Source organism: Rhinolophus sinicus, linkage group LG14, assembly GCF_036562045.2.
Source record: "Rhinolophus sinicus isolate RSC01 linkage group LG14, ASM3656204v1, whole genome shotgun sequence".
NCBI classification, from domain to species: domain Eukaryota; kingdom Metazoa; phylum Chordata; class Mammalia; order Chiroptera; family Rhinolophidae; genus Rhinolophus; species Rhinolophus sinicus.
The window spans coordinates 26,148,519-26,168,581 of NC_133763.1; the positions used below are offsets into that span (position 1 = coordinate 26,148,519).

Genomic DNA, 20,063 nt, shown 5'->3' on the forward strand with positions numbered 1-20,063 from the left:
ATTCTAACTGCTGTGAGGTGATATCTCATTGTGGTTTTTATTTGCATTTCTCTGATGATTAGTGATGAGCATTTTTTCATATGTCTATAGGCCATTTGTATGTCCTCTTTGGAGAAACTTCTCTTTAGGCCGTCGGCCCATTTGTTAATTGGATTGCTTGCTTTTTTGTTGTTGAGATGTAAGAGTTCTTAATATATTTTGGTTATTAGCCCCTTATCAGAGGAGTTGTTTGCAAAAATCTCCCATTCTGTTAGTTGCCTCTTTTTTTTGCCCATAGTTTCTTTTACTGTGAAGTAGCTATTTAGCTTGATATCGTCCCATTATGTATTTTAGTTTTTACTTCCCTGGCCTTTGAAGTCAAATTCATAAAATGCTCTTTGAACCCAAGGTCCATAAGTTTAGTACCCATGTTTCCTTCTATGCAGTTTATTGTTTCAGGTCTTATGTTTAGGTCATTGGTCCATTTTGAGTTAATTTTGGTACATGGTGACAGCCTTCTAGTTTCATTCTTTTGCACGTGGCTTTCCAATTTTCTCAGGACCATTTATTGAAGAGGCTGTCTTTTATCCATTGTATGTTTTTTTGGTTTCTTTGTCAAACATTGTCTGTCCATATTTATGTGGGTTTATTCTATTATATTCCGTTGGACTGTGTGTCTGTTATTCTGCCAATACCATACTGTTTTGATTATAATTGCCCTGTAGTACAAGCTGAAGTCAGAGAGTGTGGTATCTCCAACATTGTGTTTTGTTTTGTTTTCCTTAGGATAGCTTTGGCTATTAAGGGTCTTTGCGGTTCCGTACAAATCTGGTGATTTTTGTTCTTTTTCTCTAAAAGATGCCATTAAGATTTTGATGGGGATTGCATTGAATCTGTATATTGTTTTGGGTAAATGGCGATTTTAACTATGTTGATCTTTCGATCCATGGACATGGAATGTCTTTCCATTTCTTTGTGTCTTCTTCAATTTCTCTTAAATAGTTTTATAGTTTTCAGGATATAGGTCTTTCACTTCCTTGGTTAAGTTTATTCCTAGGTATTTCATTCATTTTGTTCCAATTGCAAAGGGAGTTTTTATTTTTTTTTTTGAATTTCCTTTTCTGAGATTTCATTGTTAATATATAGGAGTGCAATGGACTTTCATATGCTGATTTTGTAGCTGGCACTTTACTGTATTCATTTATTGTTTCTAATAGTTTTTTGTTAGATTCTTTAGGGTTTTCTATATAGTATCATGTCATCTGCAAAAAGTAATAATTTAACTTCTTCATTCCCAATTTGGATACCTATTATTTCTTTCTCTTGCCTAATCGATCTGGCGAGGACTTCCAATATTATGTTGAAAAGCTGAGGTGATAGTGGACAGCCTTGTCGTGTTCCTGAATGTAGAGCAAAGGGCTTCAGTTTTTTCACCGTTAATTATCATATTAGCTGAGGGTTTGTCATATATGGCTTTTATTATGTTATATCTGTCATATATGGCCTTCTATACCCATTTTATTTAGTGTTTTAATCATAATTGTATGCTGTAGCTCATCAAACAGTTTTTCTGCATCTATTCAAATAATCGTATGATTTTTGTCCTTTATTTTGTTTATGTGGTGTATCACATTGATCAATTTGCGTATGTTGAACCATCCTTGTGCCCCTGGATTGAGCCCAACTTGGGCATGATGCATAATCTTTTTAATGTATTGTTGCATTTGATTTGCTAGAATTTTGGTTAGGATTTTTGCATCTGTATTCATCACAGATACTGGTCTATAATTTTCTCTTTTTGTGTTATCCTTACCAGGTTTTGGTCTCAGGGTAATGTTGGCCTCATAAAATGAGTTAGGGAGTATTGTCTCTTCTTGATTTTTTTGGAAATGTTTGAGTAGGGCAGGTATTAGATCATCGTTGAATGTTTAGTAGAATTAACTAGTGAAGCCAGCTGGTCTCCGACTTTTGCTTTTGGGAAGGTTTCAGATGACCGAATCAATTTTCTTACTGGTGATCGGTCAATTTAGATTTTCCTGTTCTTCGTGATTCAGCCTAGGAAGGCTATATGTTTCTAAGAACGTGTCCATTTCTTCTAGGTTATTGAATTTGGTGGCATATACCATGTTTCCCCCAAAATAAGACGTAGCTGGACCATCAGCTCTAATGTGTCCTTTGAAGCAAAAATTAATATAAGACCCTGTCTTATTTTAATATAAGACAGGGCCTTATATAATATAACATAATTTCAGACTGGGTCTTTCATTTGATATCAGTATGACTACACCTGATTTTCTCTGGATACTGTTTGTTTAGAGTGTCAATTTTCATCCACCCCTTCAATTTGAGACTATATTTGTTCTTGTAGCTGAGATGTGTCTCTTGAGGGCAGTATATTGTTGGGTTTAGTTTTCTGATCCAATCTGATACTCTATGCCTTTACACTGGTGAGTTCAGTCCATTTACATTTAGGGTGATTATTGCTATATGAGGATTTCCTATCGCTTTATCTTTGGTTTTCTGGTAGGACTGTGTCTCCATTGTTTCTTTGCCTTTTTGTTGCTGTCTATTATTTTAGTGCAGTGGTATTCTATGATATTTCCCTCTGTTTCTTCTTTTATTATGTTATATATTTCAGTTCTGGATGTTTTTTCAGTGGTTACCATTAAGTTTATGTAAAGGAAAGTTTCATATTTAGAATATTCCATTTTCTTCAGTATGCTTAGTTTCTCCATTCCTTTATGCCAGCTCAGACGTTTACTCTACCACCTTTATGTTTTTGTTGTCACAAACAACCTATATTTATGCTGGTTGAATAGCCTCCTTCAGTATTTCTTGTAGTGAACGTCATGTGTTAGAAAATTCCCTCAGCTTCTGTACGTCTGGAAAGGTCTTTATTCCTCCTTCATATCTAAAGGATATCTTTGCTGAATATATTACTCTTGGTTTACAATTTCTCTCTTTCAATACTTTAAATATTTAAGTCCACTCTATCCTGGCTTGTAGAGTTTGTGCTGAAAAGTCTGATGATAACCTAATGGGCTTTCTTTTGTAGGTGACCGTCTCATTTTCCTTGGCTGCCTTGAGGACTATTTCTTTGTTGTTAATTTTTGACAGCTTCAATACAATGTGCCTTGGGGAAACCCTGTTGGAGTTGAGGTAATTACGTGTTCTATTTGCTTCTTGGATTCGAGGATCCAGTTCTGTCCACAAGTTTGGGAAGTTCTCATCGACTATTTGTTTGAATATATTCTCTGTTCCCTTCTCTCTTTCTTGTCCTTCTGGTAAGCCCATTATTCTTATATTGCTCTTTCTGATGGAGTCAGAAAGTTCTCACAGAGTCCTTTCATTTCTTTAAACTCTCCAGTCTCTCTCTTCTTCCTTCGTGTCATTTCCAGGTTTGTATCTTTGATGTCACTGATTCGTTCCTCCATCAGGTCTATTACCTAAGCTGGATATTTCATTCTTCATTTCTTTTCTTCCATTCTTAATGAAATTCTATTTGGTTCTTTTTTAAAATTTTAATCTCTTTGGTAAAATGTTCATTTTGTTCTTTGTGTTTTTGAGTTCATCAAACTGCCTTTCTGTGTTTTCTTGCATCTCATTGAGTTTTTTCAGAACTGCAATCTTGAATTCTCTGTCATTTAAGTTACATGTTTCCATATCTTTAAGTTCATTTTCTGGAGATTTTTCATTTTCTTTCTGAGCTACCTTGTTACCTTGGTAATTAATGGCAATTAGTGAATTATTATTTCTCTTCATAGACATCGACAGGAGTGGGTTCTGCAACAGGTTGATAGGAAGAGGTCTTTCCTTTGCTTTCCAGTAGGTGTAGGTAGAATGCTTTATTTACTTTCCAACTGCAGTCTTTAATTCTCTCTCACGCTGTAGTGTTATATTTTCTCTACACTATTTCACCTTCTGACACAATAAGGGGATTCCCTGGAAGATGGGCTTCTCCTCTGTGAGCAGGATGCCTGTGTCTCTGGACACCACCTCCGTTGGAAGTTGTGGAAAACTGGAATTCCAAAGCTCTTCCTGTACCAGAGTCAGGGCCTGTGTGTTTCAGTGGCTCTTTTTACCCCTGCAGCGATCCGCCCAGATAGGTGGGGGCAGGGATGGGTGGGTTGTGACAGGTAGCTGTGAGCAATGGCATTGATCACCAGAGCAGGTAGTCTTGCACCCAGGACTCCCTGTCCTTCACTGTAACTAGCTGGTCTGTGATTCTCTGACTGCAGGCCCCAGTTCTCAGAACTGCAAGTATTCTGTTCTTTTGATCTGACAGTGCTACTGTTCTGCTTTTAGAGCTAGGCAGGTGGGGGCAGGGTGAGCTCTGGGAGAATAAGGAGGGGTTAGCTAGGCTCTGTGCCTAAGCCTTCCATCCTCTGCTTGGCATAAGCGTTACCTCCTTTATCAGCCTTCTTCCCTCAGTCTTTGCCCCGAGGTCTCTGCCGTGAGCATTGGGTTAAGTCGTATTATATGCTGATCCCTCAGACAGGACTGTTGGCCATAAGGGGAGAGCTAGCAGTCTGAATTCTTTCCTCTCCCTTGACTGCAGTAGCTCCAGAATGCAGCAAGTTCAGAGCTCAGTTCTGAGCTCGGTCTGAGTCCTGTGCCCGAGTGGCCCGTGTCTCTACACTGCCCACTTCCCTCCTCCCCCGCTTGCCCAATTTGCCCACTTTTAGATGACTTCAGTTGGATGTCTCTTAGTCTTGCCTGTCTGCTGCGCAGGGAGTCCTCTGTGGAATTATAATTGCTCAATGTGTTGTAAATTCCAGAGGAGATTTCAAGAGGCCCACCTCACACCTCCATATCTATAATGTCATCCCATTTAAAATCAAGTGTGCATTCTATAATACATCATCTATATATCGAATTGTGCTCACTACACAGAGTCAGTTTTCTTTTTATCACCATATATTTGACCCCATTACCTTTTGGTAACCACTAAAGTGTGGTCTGTGTCTGTGAATTTTTGTTTCTTTTTTTCTCTTATTCCTTTGTTACTTCCAGTTTTATATCCCACATATGAGTGAAATCATATGGTTCTCGGCTTTTTCTATCTGACTTATTTCCTTTAGTGTAATTATCTCAAGATCCATTCACATTGTCTGTTTTGTTAAATTTTTACCAAACTACATATTTTCTTGGAGGGATTTAGAATGGTGTTATGTTATGAAATTTTGTTTCCTTACGTTTATTGTAGTATATGGAAATACAAATGAATTTTCATGTTGATTTTGTGTCCAGTAACCTTCCTTAACTCACATTATTTCTAGGAGTTTTCTGCACATTGATTGTTACTTTCTTCATAGTCAATTTTATCATTGGCAAATAAGAATGGATTAGTTCTTCCTTTACATCATGTATGACTTTCACCTTTTGGTACTGTGTTTTATAAGAGTGATGAAAATGGACATTCTTATCTTTTTTATTATCTTTGAGGGAAACATTCATTCTATCACTGGAAGTATGACATCAGTTATATTTTGTTTTTATAGGTGCTCTCTATCAAGTTGAGGTACTTTCTATTTATTCTTGAATGTTGAATTTTGTCAAATATGTTTGAATACACATATACTCGTATAATAGTCCATTAGTATAGGGGATTACATAGTTTGAATTTTAAATATTACATAAGCTTTGCTGATTCATGTAGGAACTTAATGTTTAACATTTTGAGGAACTGTCAAATTGTTTTCCACATGACAGCACCATTTTACATTCCCTTGAGCAATGTATGAGCATCCCGATTCCTTCACATATTCACATTCAACAACAGCTATTGTCTGTCTCTTTGATTACAGCCATCTAGTGTGTAGGAAGAGTATCTCATTGTGGTTTGACTTGAATATCCATAATTAATAGTGATGTTAAACATATTTTCATATATTTTTAGCCAATTGTATACCATCATTGAAGAAATATCTATTCAAATTCTTCACTCATTTTTTTTCATAATTTTATTAGTTTCAGGTGTACAAAGCAATGTAATAGACATTTAAACACCTCATAAAGTGATAACCCACCCCCTAAGCTACTACCGCTCTGACATCTTAATATAGCTGTCACAATACCATCGATTATCTTCCTTATGTTGTACTCCACATCCTGTGACTCTGTATATATTTGGTTATAGTTGACATTCAATATTATTTTACTTCAGCTTCAGGTGTATAGTGCATTGGTCAGGCATCTACACAGTCTATGACATGATCCCTCTGATGAGTCCAGTGTCCATCTGGCACCTTATGTGATCTTTACAACATTGTTGATTATATACTCCATAATGTATTAACTAGAAATTTGTATTTCTTAATACATTCACCTTTTTCACCCTGACCCCCGCCCCATTCCCATCTGTCACCCTGATAGATCTAGTACCTATCTGGTACCATCCCTAGTTATTATAATATTATGGACTATATTCCTCATGCGATACCCTATATCCCCATGACTACTGTATAACACCCAATTTGTACTTCTCAATCCCTTCCCCTTTTCTCCCATCCTTAACGCCCCTCCTATCTTAAAGAAGTCCATCTAAGATTCCTTGTAATACTGCTTTGGTGGTGATGAACTCCTTCAGCTTTTTCTTGTCTTGGAAGCTCCTTATCGCCCTTCAATTCTAAATGACAGACTTGCTGGGTAAAGCAATCTTGGTTGTATGTCATTGCTTTTTGTCACTTGGAATATTTGCTGCCACTGCCTTCCTGCCTGCAAAGTTTCTGTTGAGAAATCAGCTGACAGTTATATAGGGGTTCCCTTCTAGGTAACTAATTGCTTTCCTCTTGCTGCTTTTAAGTTTCTCTCTTTGTATTTAACCTTTGGCATTTTAAATATGATGTGTCTCAGTGTTGGCCTCTTTGGGCTCATCTTGTTTGGGACTCTATGTGCTTCCTGGGCTTGAATGTCTATTTCCTTCACCAGGCTAGGGAAGTTTTCTGTCATTATTTCTTCAATTAGGTTTTCAATTCCTTGCTTTCTCTCATCTCCTTCTGGTACCCTTATAATGTGAATATTGGTATACTTTATATTATCCTGGAAGCCCCTTTAACTGTTCTAAAATTTTTGTATTCTTTGTTTCTTTTTGCTGCTCTGGTTGGGTGTTTTCTACTATCTTATCTTCTACATTGCAGGTTAGATCCTCTGCTTCATATAATCTACTGTTGAGTCCTTATAATATATTCTTCATTTCCATTATTGTATCCTTGTTTTCTGACTGGTTCTTTTTTATGGTTTTCATCTCCATTTTTATGCTTCCTGTCTCTCTGTTGAAGTTCTCCCTGAGATCATTGAGCATTCTTATAACCAGTGTTTGGAACTCTGTGTCTGATAGATTGCTTATCTCCATTTCACTTAGTTCTTTTTCTGGAGCTTTGTTCTGTTCTTTTATTTTGGGACATGTTTCTTTGTCTCCCCATTTTGGCTACATCTGGTGTTTGTTTCTGTGTATTAGGTAGAGATGCTATGCCTGCTGGTCTTAGTAAAATGGCCTTATGTAGTAGGTGTGCCGTGGGGTTCAGTGGCACACTCTTTCTGTTCATCTGAGCCATGCACTCCAGGTGTGTCCCTTATGGGGTTTGTGTGTGCCCTCCTCTTGTAGTTGAGCCTTGGTTGATAACTACACATCAGTGTGAGGGACTGACCCTTGAGCTCACTTGTTGTGAAGACTGGCCTTGACTACAGTGGAAGAGTTTTTATGAAGGGGTTGACCCTACAGCTCCAGCTACTTTTGAAGCCAGCCACTCGGGGCATCAGCCCCAGTACCACCTTGGAGGGGATCTGCTATAGGTCTACTTCAGCCACTGCCCACACCACATCTAAGACCACCCAGTGGGAGCCAGAAAGAAATCCGCAGATGGCTGCCACCCATGATGTTCTTGGAAGGCCTTGAGAGGCCAAACTGTGAACCTAGGCCGGCTGCTGCTTGTGCCAGCTTAGGGCTGCGCAGCCAGAGGCACAGAACACGCTCAAGCCAGATGCTGCTTGTCTGGGTTCCACAAACCTTTGAGAGACCCTAGGAAAGTCTGCAGCTTGAACAAATGCAGGTGGTCTGCATGAAAAAGTGGCTGGAAGCATCCTGGGTGTGCCTGAAAGTTGGGCGGGCAGTGTCTCAGATCACCAGGGTATGGAGAGTTAGAAGTGGCGATCACCTGTCTTCCAGTGACAGAAAGGGGGATGGCTCAACAAAGAAAAATGACCTCTGCCAGCTCCCCTGTATAGGAGAAAGCTGCCTCTCCAGCCCCCGTCCCAAGCCAGACAATTCAATTCCCCACCACTTGTCCCTGCCACCTTTTCACCTGCTGCCCCACTGCTGGAGCTCAGAGCGAGTGATTCTGTTGGTGGGTAAGTCCACGCGCTGTCCCTTTAAGAGGGGCGTCTATGAGTGCAGCTATACTCAACGTCACTCAGTCACAATCTCCACTGGTTCTTACAGCCTGAAATTATGGGGACTTCTCTCCCTAGCGCTGGAATCCTGGGCTGGATTGGGGCTGGGATCTCCTGCCCTTCTAGGGGATGGTGAGGGATCCCCACAGCAGAAATAGCCCTCCTTATCCTTAATGATCACATGCTGGGTATGGGACCAGCCTGTTCCCCATCTCTGACCTTCTTACCAGTCTGGAGGTGGCTTCTTCTGTATGTCTTTAGTTGAAAGGCTTCAGTTCAGCTTGATTTTAGGTGATTCTCAATAATGGTTGTTTTGTAGGTGAGTTGTAATTTTGATGTGGTCGTGAGAGATGGTAAACACAGTGTTTACTTACTGCACCATCTTTGCTCCTCTGATGCTTTTGATATCTGCTTCACTCATTTTTAATTGGGTCATTTGTCTTTATATTATTGAGATGTAAGTGTATAGTTTGAATACAAGTCTTTTATCAGACTTGTATGATTTGAGATATTGTCTCTCACTCTGTGTATTGTTTATCACTTTCTTAGTGACACCATATCTAGCACCAAAAATATTAATTTTATTAATTAATATATTTTGTTACATAAGATTTTATTTTCATATCATAAAAAACTCTTGCAGAACCAAATTTCATGAAGACTTATTCAATGTTCTCTTCTGAGACTTTTATAGTTTTAGCTCATATGTTTAAATTTGTAGTTCATTTTAAGTTAATTTTTTATGTTATGGAAGGTGATCCAACCTCATTGTTTTTGCACATGTATATCCAGTTGTCCCATAACAATTTGTTGAACAGGCTAATTTCCCTACTCAATTCTCTTAGCATATTTGTTGTAAACCAATTTATCATAAATGTAACAATTTATATATGGAATCTTAATTTTATTCCACTGATTTATGAATCTGTCTTTAGGCCGGCATCACACTTCTTGCTTACTGTAGCTTTGAATTATTAAAATCTAGAAGTATGAGTCTGCTAACTTTATTCTTCTATTTCAAGATTGATCTGATTATTCTCAGTATTCTGTATTTCTATATGAATATTAGTATCAACTCATCAATTTTTACAAAAGAGCCAACTGGGGTTTTGATAGTGATAGTATTTAATCCATAGGTCAATTTGTGAACTATAGCTATCTTAATAATATTGTCTTACAATCCATGAAAATGAGTGGTCTTTCTATTTAAGGATCTTTCTATTAAAATCATTAATTCCCTAATGTTGCAGTTTCACTGTATATGTTTTACACTGTTTTTATTAAACTTATTCCAAAGTATTTTATTATTTTTGATGCTATTGCAAATGAAATTGTTTTCCTGATTTCATTTAAAATTTTTCTATTGCTAGAGTATAAAAAATAAATTGATTTTATGTTGCTATTGTATTTGTAAACTTGTTGAACTTTCCTATTAGCTCAACTAATTTTTTGTGTATTTCTTAGAATTTTCTATTTACAATATCATGCCATCTGCAAATAAATATAGTTTTACTTCCTTCTTCCACTATGGGTTTCTGTTATTTTATTTTATTGGCTACTTGCCCTATTAGAACCACGTGTCACAGATGAATAGAAGTGGCAAAAACATATACTCCTGTCTTGTTAGAGAACCCATCAAGAAAGAATTAATCTTCAGTTATTAAGAATGCTGCCAGTTGCAGCTTTTTCATAGGTGCCATTTATCTAGTTAAGGAAGTTGCCTTCTACTTTTAGCTTATTGACTGTTTTCATAATGAGATGGGTGTTATATTTTGCCAAATAAATTTTTTATATCTATTGAGATAACCATATGTTTTTTTCTAATAATACAGTATAATGTATTACATTAACCAACTTTCATGCTAGTGATACATGACACAGAGTTTGAAATAAATGAGATTTACTTAATTAAGATAATTAAAATTCCAATGAGTTCCATTTGATTATACCTAAAATACTTAAATTTTATGAACCATCATTAATCTTTCACTCTACTTTTGTTTTGCTCCTTTGTTTAACAAACTAAACCTGGCTCAATTTTTATATTTTATATTTCATACCAGAAGAGATCTCATCTGTGGTGAGCAGAGAAAGCTAGAAGCAAGCAATAAAGGTAATCCTGTTTATGATGGACCAGAATCAAGTCTAATCCTCAAAGTTATCTCAACTGATGGTTGAGCAATAGAGGCTTTTTATTTAGGTCTCTGGCTCATTCCTTCATCCACAAGTAGAAATTATTCATAATATAATGATCAAACAAGGAAAATAATTTTAGGTATAAATAATTTTACCAGTTTTTAATAAAGTTCCTATTTACTCATGAGAGATTCATATTCTGAATTCATATTTTTAAATATAAGAAAATGATGTGTATTTTTCTGTTTCACTTTTTCTAGCAATTAAGGATGATGAATAGAAGACTTAATGGAATTAAGTCTTGATAGAGTCAAGAAGTGTCCACTCTAAAAAGTCATCCAGAAATTCATGATATCATAGGAAAATTTTATCTTTTATTGGAATATTAGGATAAACAAAAAAACTGTGTCATGTAAGTGTGGATTAAGGACTTGTGGTAGAGTAAACCATTATGATACACTCACAACTTAAAAGACAGAATTACGCATTTGTTTACTTTTTTTTTAATTTACAAAACGTGTTCATATACCTTTTTTTTTAACCTTTTTACTTTCTAGTTATAGATCCATGTGAATCATTATGTTATATTTAAGGCCAAAACTATAGGGGAAATGGTAAAGAGGGTAAGAAAGAATAGCTTGGCATCAGAGTTACAATTTGGAAGAGACAAATTCACACTGCATGGGATTAATTGAAGTGATAGAAATGTCTCAGGTGAATGGAAGAAAAACAATGTTTTTGGTGTATGACAATCTTCTGTTGAATTTTAGCCTCCAGTTTACAGCAGTGACCAAGATCAAGCTATGTAATATTCCTATAAACATCTAGAAGATCTAGAGTAAGGGGATAGGGAATGTAGGTGGGTATTGTTCCAATGTCCAAGTGGGCAGGCATGGATGTTGAGAAGTCCCTTCATGGACATAAGTACTGTTCTTGTCAGGGGTGTCCAAACTTTTTTCAACGTTTTTCACCAAGGGCCATATGCGGTAAAATACACAAACAGCCGGACCACTCACTCGAGGTGAAGTACGTATTGCCTCACCTGGTTTATTTAAGTAAACTAAATATATTTTTGGAATTTGTTGCGGGCCAATTAACAATGAATCATGGGCCGCAGTTGGCCCGCGGGCCGCAGTTTGGACACCCCTGGGTTAGATGAACAGAGTTTATTTCTTGAGAAAACGAAGAATAAGGTGATGCCACAATACTAAGAGGAAGTTGCAATAATAGTTGTCACAAAGTTGCTGCGGAACATGAACTAATGTAGAAAATTAAAGATGAGCAGGGAAAAATGACTAGACCTATGGGGTGAAATACACTTCCAAATTATACAATAAGCTTTATTATCAGAACAGATGTACCACAGGGTATACACCTGGATCTTAGGAAGCAATACGGATCCCACAAGACAACTCAAACATACCCGTCTCAAGTCATCTGAGCAAGGATTATTCATAGACAGTCCTGTGGTACTGAGGTGCTAGGTGCAAATAATAAGCAGCATTGCTGAGTGATAGAGACATAGGCTGAAACTCTTGCTTCCTTTTGATATCATACCAGTATTGATCTGTGGCCTAGAATTGAACTGTAACCAATGTATCTTAGAATTGCTGAAAAGAAAGGCAAAAAGACATAGCTGTGTCTGGGTGTGAGGTGGAGGGTAGGTGTAAGTTCTTTTAATTGGTACTAGTGAATTAAACAAGGCATTTATTATTATCTCAAAATTTTATTTAAAAATAGCCTTGTAGAAGTTGAGATATTTATGGAAAGTGAAATGGATAGCATGTGCTAGTGTCAGACGTTTTTCTAACATGCTCTTTCTATTACATCCTAAGTCATTCTAGTTATGCTAATTTATTTTTATGAATTATAAATTATTACTGGTTAGTATTCTTGATAGTTTTTTAAAAGGTGCATCTGGAAGAGCTGGAAGTTTTTAAAAAGGTGCATCTATCTATCTATCTATCTATCTATATGTATATACATATACATACACATACACATATATATATACATATATACATATATACATATATACATGTATACATATATGCATATATATATATATATATATATAGAGAGAGAGAGAGAGAGAGAGAGAATTACAGATCTGAAGCTGTAAATGATATTGAATGGGAAAAATTTTTCTTAGGTTGCTTAACACATCTTTATACAGAACTCACATCCAGAAGAACCCAAGTCATACACTCATTATATACATTCTCACATGAATTTTCTAATCTAATTTTTGTTTTCTTAAAATAATCATTGAAATTAAATGTGAAAGCCAGTCCACATGTTTACTTGGTGCATCTAAATCCCTTTTACAAATCTTACAGAGACAAAGAGAAATCTTCTTTCCTAAAAGGATTAGTACAGCTAAATGAAATTATAGTGAAATGTGAGAACAAATTCACGTCTTTACTTAGCTCATCAAAACCGCTTTTTAAATAATGTACAGTGACAAAGTAAAATTGTGTTTGAGAATTAAATAGAAGCAAAAGCAGCATAGCCTTTACAAATAGTAATTACAGAGTAGTTTTTCTCAGATTTTCAAAGAAGTTAATTTCAAGTTAGAAGAAAGTGGATGAATGCACTCTGACATGTCTAGAGGTGCATCTGGAAGCACTAATGGCAGAAATATTTTTTTTTCAAATCCAGAGGTTATTTAAATGTGAACTTTTTCACATGTTCTATTCTATTGATATGTGTGTTTTGTTGATCACAAAGAAAATGTTGTCCCTAAATATTTGAGTAAAGCTGGTGCTCAAAGATGCACCCTATTTATTCTGTAGCTTTTTATATAATTTAGTATATTGATGTGATCCTCCAGAATATACACACATTTTGCTGTGTGAGGGATGGAAGTAGGTAGACATTATCTTCCCAATAAGCTTTTTGTATATCCACATCATTGTGCATACTACCTTAAATTGATTTAAGTGTTTATAGACAATAGATAATGATATCTGTTTTTAGAACAGTACTGCACAGAAATCATAGACTTTACTTTGATTTTTCCCCCTAAATGTGATGTGGTCATTTATTTAAATACAAATGTATTTTATTTTATGTTTTAGGTCATGACATTTTTATTTATTTGTTTAATTTTTATTTAAACATAATTGTATACAATACTATATTAGTTATAAGTGTATAATACAGTGGTTTGAGATTTTTATACCTTGCAAGATGATTGCTCTACTAATTCTAGTAATGATCTGTCACTGTACTAACTTATCACAATATTATTGATCATATTCCCTTTCACTTTTTTCACTCATTCCCCTTCTGGCATCCATCCCTTTGGTGTCTGTTTCTATGAGTCTGTTTTGATTTCATTTTGTTTGTTCATTTTTTTTTCTTTTTTTAGATTCCACAAATCAGTGAAACCATATATTATTTATCTTTCTCTGACTTATTTCAAGTTCCATCCATGTTGTCAAAAATGGCAAGCATTCATTATTTTTTATTGCTATTTAATATTTCATTTTGTGTGTGTTTGTGTGTGTGTGTATATACAAGGGTGACAAAAAATGTATACACATTTTAAGAGATGTTATCTATACTCAAGCAGTAGTTCGCTATAATAAGAAGTGTTTGGACACTGATGGTAACCACTTTAAGCACCTCTTTCAATAGCAGAAGTCAAACATAATTTATATTCATCTTTTGTTATTGGTATATATTATTACAATTAATATAGTTTTTTTTTCTTTTCTTAAAATGTGTATACATTTTTTTGGCACCCTCTCTATATAATCTCACATCTTTCTTATTCATTCCTCTATCCAGAGACACTGAGGATGCTTCCATATTTTGGCTATTGTAAATAATACTGCAGTAAACATAGGGGCACATATATATTTTCAAATTAGCATTATCAGTTTGTTCAGATAAATACCAAGAAGTGGAATTGCTGGGTCATATGGTAGTTTTATTTTTAATTTTTTGAGGCATCTCCATACTGTTTCCCATAATGGCTGCAACAATTTGCAGTTCCACCGACAGTGCATGAGGGTTCCCTTTTCTCCACATCACACATCAATATATTTCTTTCCACCTCTATTGTACCAATAATAAAAAAAATATTGTGCAGCTATTAAGTATTATATCAATGGCCCAGGTCATTTTTATTCTTTGGAGAAATGCCTCATAATTGCAATTTTGAAAGTCAGAGCCAATACAATACACTGCTGAAGACTGAAAAAAAATGAGTAATTAAAGAATATCAGTGAAAATAATTAAATATTCCTTATTAAAATATATTAGAAACTTCATGCATAGAAATAATATATGTCAGCCACTGGTTACATTAAATGTGACACAATCATGACTGTATAAATATTTATCTGTAACGATATATGTGCCCCAATGTTCATTGCAGTTCTGTTTACCGTGGCCAAGACATGGAGACAACCAAAGTGTCCTTTGATAAATGATTAGATAAAGAAGATGTGGTATATATGCACAATGGAATATTATTCTGCCATAAGAAAAGACAAAATAGTGCCTTTTGTGACAACATAGATGGATCTTGAGATTATTATGCTGGGTATTTATCCAAAGAAATCCAAAACAGAAATCAAATAGGTATGTGCACCCCTGTGTGTATTGCAGTGCTATTCACAATAGCCAAGATTGGGAGAAACGGAAATGCACATCAATAGATGAATGGATAAAGAAGTTTTGGTACATATACACAATGGAGTATTCCTCTGCCATAGAAAAAGAATGAAATCTTACCATTTGCAACAAAATGGATGGACCTAGATGGTATTATGTTAGTGAAATAAGTCAGACTCAGAAAGACAAGTCCATGATCTCAATTATATTTGGAATCTAAAGAACAGAAGAAATGAACAAAGAAAACAGCATACAGAGAAGAAACTGATGGCTTTAAGATGGGAGAGGGGTTGAGAGGATGGGTGAGAAAGGTGAAGGGATTAGGATGTACAGATCAATCGTTACAAAATAGTTACAACAATGTGAAATACAGTGTGGGGAATAAAAAAAGAAAAAGGAAGAGGAAAAAGAAATAGTGGCTGATAATGTTCCAAATCTAACTGAAATCATTGACCTATACATATGAGAATCTCAACAAACTCCAAACAGTAAAAATAAAATAAAGACAGTTCTTCATGCAGACATATCATAGTAAAATGCTGAAAGACAAAGAAAAAATCTTGAAAGCAGCAAGATACAGGAGGACCACAATAAGATTAATAGCTTACTTCTCATCATAAGGTTTGAACAACAGAACACAGCATGCTGGTGTATCTGAAATCCTGAAAGAACTATGAGCCAAAAATTGTATATCAAACAAAATTAGCTTTCATAAATTAAGGGAAAATAAGGAAATTACAATATGTATAAAACCTTAGAAAATTTGTTGTTAACCAACTCACCTTAAAAGAACTACTAAAATTTTCTGATTTCCAATATGGTAGATAGGAAATTGGAAGCATCTCTTCCAGGTATGCCATAAAGAAAAACCTGAACAAACTGAAAATTACTACTAAAAGCAACCTACAGATTCAATGCAATCCCTGTTCAAATTCCAATGGTATTTTTCACAGAAATAGAACAAATGATCCTAAAATTTGTATGTATTCAGAAAAACCCCAAATAGGCAAAGCAATATTGAGAAATTAACATTGGAGTTATCACACTCCCTATTTCAAACTATATTACAAAACTATAGTAATGAAAACAGTATGATATTGGCAAAAAAAACAGAGAGATTAACGGAGCAAAAACACAGAACTTAGAAATAAATCCACACATACATTGTCAACTAATTTACAACAAAGAAACTAAATATATACAATGGGGAAAAGGTACTTTCTTCAATAAATGGTGAGGGGAAAGCCGGATAACCACATTCCTAAGAATGAAACTAGATCACTATCTCATACCATACACAGAAATAAGATATCAAAAACAAAAGCAAGTTCAGTGACAGAGAATAATAACAAATATGGCACAGGATAATTCAAATATATCAAATCAATAATTGTTTTTAATGTTGATGGTCTAAATATATCAATTAAAATATTGAGACTGTTGAAGTAGATCAAAACCAAGTCTCAAGCATATATAGTTTATAAGAAAATCTCCCTTAAAATATAAATACACATATAGATTATAAATAAAAGGATGGATAAAAATAAACAATGCTAACATTAATTTTTTAAAAAGCTGGAGTAGCTATAGTAATTTCAGACAAAATGAACTTCACAACAAGGAAAATTATTGAGTTTTCAGAAGGATATTATATAAACATAAAAGGATAAATTCTCCAAGAAGGCAAAACAAACTTTAACATGTATGCACATAACAAGAGATCGTCAAAATACATGAGACAAACTGATAGAAATGCAAGGATAATTATGTAAATCAATTATTGTGCTTGGAGACTTAAATACCTCTCTATCAGTAATGGACTGGTCCAGCAGACAGGAAATCAGTAAGGATATATTTGAACTACACAGCATTATAAATCAACTGGATATACTTAACATTTATGGAATAGTTCCACTGAAACAGCAGAATGCACATTTTCCTTAGTCTAACGTGATATTTCACTAAGATAAACCACATCCTGGGCCATAGACCAGACATCAAGAAATTTGAAAAAAACTAGCAATCATGTTTTTTCAACAAAAATGTTTGCTTTCATGTCACAATGGAATTAAACTAGAAATAAATAATTGAAAGACAGATTAGCATCAAGCTTCCAGACAAGATGGCGCAGTAGATAAATGCTGTGCTTACCTTCTCTCACAGCCACATCAACATCACAACTAAACTACAAAACAACCATCATTGAGAATCACCTAAAATCTTGCTGAATTAAAGCCTGACAACTAAGGACATGCAGAAGAAGCTACCTTGAGACTAGCAGGAGGGATAGAGATGCTGAACTAGCTGGTCCCACACTTGCATGTGACTACTAAAAATTGGGAGTGATATCTCGTCTGTGGAAGTCCCCCCAGAGGAACAAGAAGCCCCAGACCCTCCATAGCCCAGGGTTCCAGTGCGAGGGAAGGACATCGCCATAATTTCTGGCTGTGAAAATCAGCAGAGATTCTGACTTAGACAGAGGGCTGCTGGAGTCCCAGTAACTTCTCTTAAAGGGATTGCATGCGGACTTACCCACCAACAGAATCACTGGCCTTGAGCACCAGCGTGGGGCAACAGCTGGAGAGGCAGCAGAAACATAGTGGGTAACTGAGTTGTCTGGCTTTGTAGCAGGTGGGAGGAGCAGCTTTCTTCTGGATGGAGGAGCTGGCAGAGGCCTTTGTTTCTTTGATGAACCCTCCCCATTCCCAGCCTGCAGACACAGACAGCCACCATATCTGAATCTCCATCAAGCAGGCTAACACCCATCAATCCCCATGCCCTGGTGGTTTCAGACCTTGCTCCACCCAACTTTGGGGCACACTCAAGCTGCTTCCAGTGGATTTTTCATACAAATCGCCTGTCTTGGCTCATGCTGCAGACTTTTCTAGGCTCTCTCAATGGTTTCCAGAGCCCAGACAAGCAGCATCTGGCTTGACTGTGTCCTGTAACTCTAGCTGAGCAGCCCTAAACCCAACACCAGTGGTAGCGGGCCTTGGTTCATGGCTTGACCCCTCAAAGCACTTCCAAGCATGACATGGGTGGTGGCCATCTGTGGATTTCTTTTCTTTTTTTAATTAAAGTTTATTGGGGTGACAATTGTTAGTAAAGTTATATAGGTTTCAGGTGTACAATTATGTAATACATCTTCTGTGTACCGTGTTTCCCCGAAAACAAGACCTAGCTGGACAATCAGCTCTAATGCATCTTTTGGAGCAAAAATTAATATGAGACTCGGTCTTATTTTACTATAATATAAGACTAAGTCTTATATAATATAATAAAAACCCGGTCTTTTTTTTTTTTTCAGGAATAAGCATGTATTTATTTTAGTTCAGTTAAAACAAACATACATTGCTTCATTGAAACGGTGTAGCACTCTTTGCCAACAAGTCATACTGGAATTGTTGGCCTATAACAGTACAATGGGGATTTTTACATTATATACAGGAAGTTAACACAACCAGGTTCTCACAGGCCTTAGGTACAAAATCAACAATTCTTTCAGGAACTCAAGCAGAAGTGCCAAGTCTTGGTCTGAACTAGAGGTGAGGTTCTGGATTTGAAGGGAGTGCCAAAAGCCCAATTAAACGAAAGCAGTGCTGCAGAATCTACCTTCTCACTGCCTTTCTAGATGGTTCCTAATTGTTTTGTTTGTAGAAACAAACAAAAATGGACCATTGGTTTCACCCAAGGTAGCACTACAAGACGTTTTCAATTTCCACAAGCGTCTTTAATTATAGATAGACATATCTTGTCTGTAATCTAGTCACATATAATATGAGAATGCATAACAAAAACCTGTCTGCCACATTTCTGGCCCTTGCCTAAAACTAAAAATGTTTAGTTTAAGACAAAACCTTAGAGCCAGATGACCAATTGATGCTTCCATTATTTGCTTCCCCCAATCATCAATGGAATTAATGTATGTTAGATTTTAGACATTATGCCTGATGAGCAAAGTACCACATTATTTAATAACATATTCACCATACTTCATAACGTACAATAAATGTGCTCTTAAAGCCAAATTTTTTCAGCCAAAAATTTAACTGGAATTGAAACGGAAGGGTGAACGTGCAGTTGGACCAACTACTTACATGCAGGTTGCTAACCATTAGTTGGATGTAAACAAATAATTCTCTGTTGTACAAGAATGAGATGACAATCCTGTGCAGAGGAGTCTTTAAAAAAAAACAAAACAAAAAAAACTTACTGCATGAAAAACGCTGTGGCCGATATGAAGAGAACTCATACCAAATATCAGTGTAATCTGTGTATTAGACCTCTGCTGTAGACATGAACACAACTAACATGAGCACGACTAAGCCATACATTATTGTCATTCACACTCCCAGTAGTAGGCGAGCATTTTGAAAAGTTGTACTCTGGATACATAGTTTTGCCCAATAGCCATCAAATGCCCATTATCCACTGCTGGAAGTAATGTCAAAAAAGGGCTGACCCAAAAAACCCAGACCTATCTGTATAACTCTGGAGACAGATGCAACTGAATAGACCCTGTTTTAACCAGTTGCACTATTTGATACCTGAAAAGTAGTTATTTTACTTTTCCATAGAAATATCTGCATTATCTTTCCATTCTAATAGATTAAAACCATAAATATCTCAGTTTGAGTGAACTAAATTATTTGGGGACAAAGAAAAGTGATGAACAGAGTTCATCTGATTTGGTACAACAATAATCAATCATCCTTGAACAGTGAAGTTTCAATGGATAAACCTATACTCCTATTCATGGTACAATTTTTCATTACATCATTTTGTTTAAAAATCATTTTGGGTAAAAAAAGTATTTGGCTTATTATGCCTATAAAAAGGCAATTCATTTCATAATACTAATATTTGTTTTGAAAACACCAGTGAAAAATTTTTTTGTGGAATTTATTGACAGCTATTTTTGGACAATATCC

The 20,063-nt window shown here is 35.8% G+C and overlaps 1 protein-coding gene across 10 annotated transcripts in view; it reads right to left on the reverse strand.

Moving 5' to 3' along the window:
- The window catches only part of SNTG1 (syntrophin gamma 1), an 813,791-nt gene that overhangs the window by 456,879 nt on the left and 336,849 nt on the right, over nucleotides 1-20,063 (reverse strand). Inside the window, exon 4 of one of the 10 annotated variants that reach the window (XM_074318423.1) lies at nucleotides 19,230-19,313. The exons of the other annotated variants lie outside the window; for them this stretch is intronic. The gene's annotated coding sequence lies outside the window, so the exon portion shown is untranslated. The remainder of the gene's footprint in view (nucleotides 1-19,229; nucleotides 19,314-20,063) is intronic. 10 annotated transcript variants of the gene reach the window in all.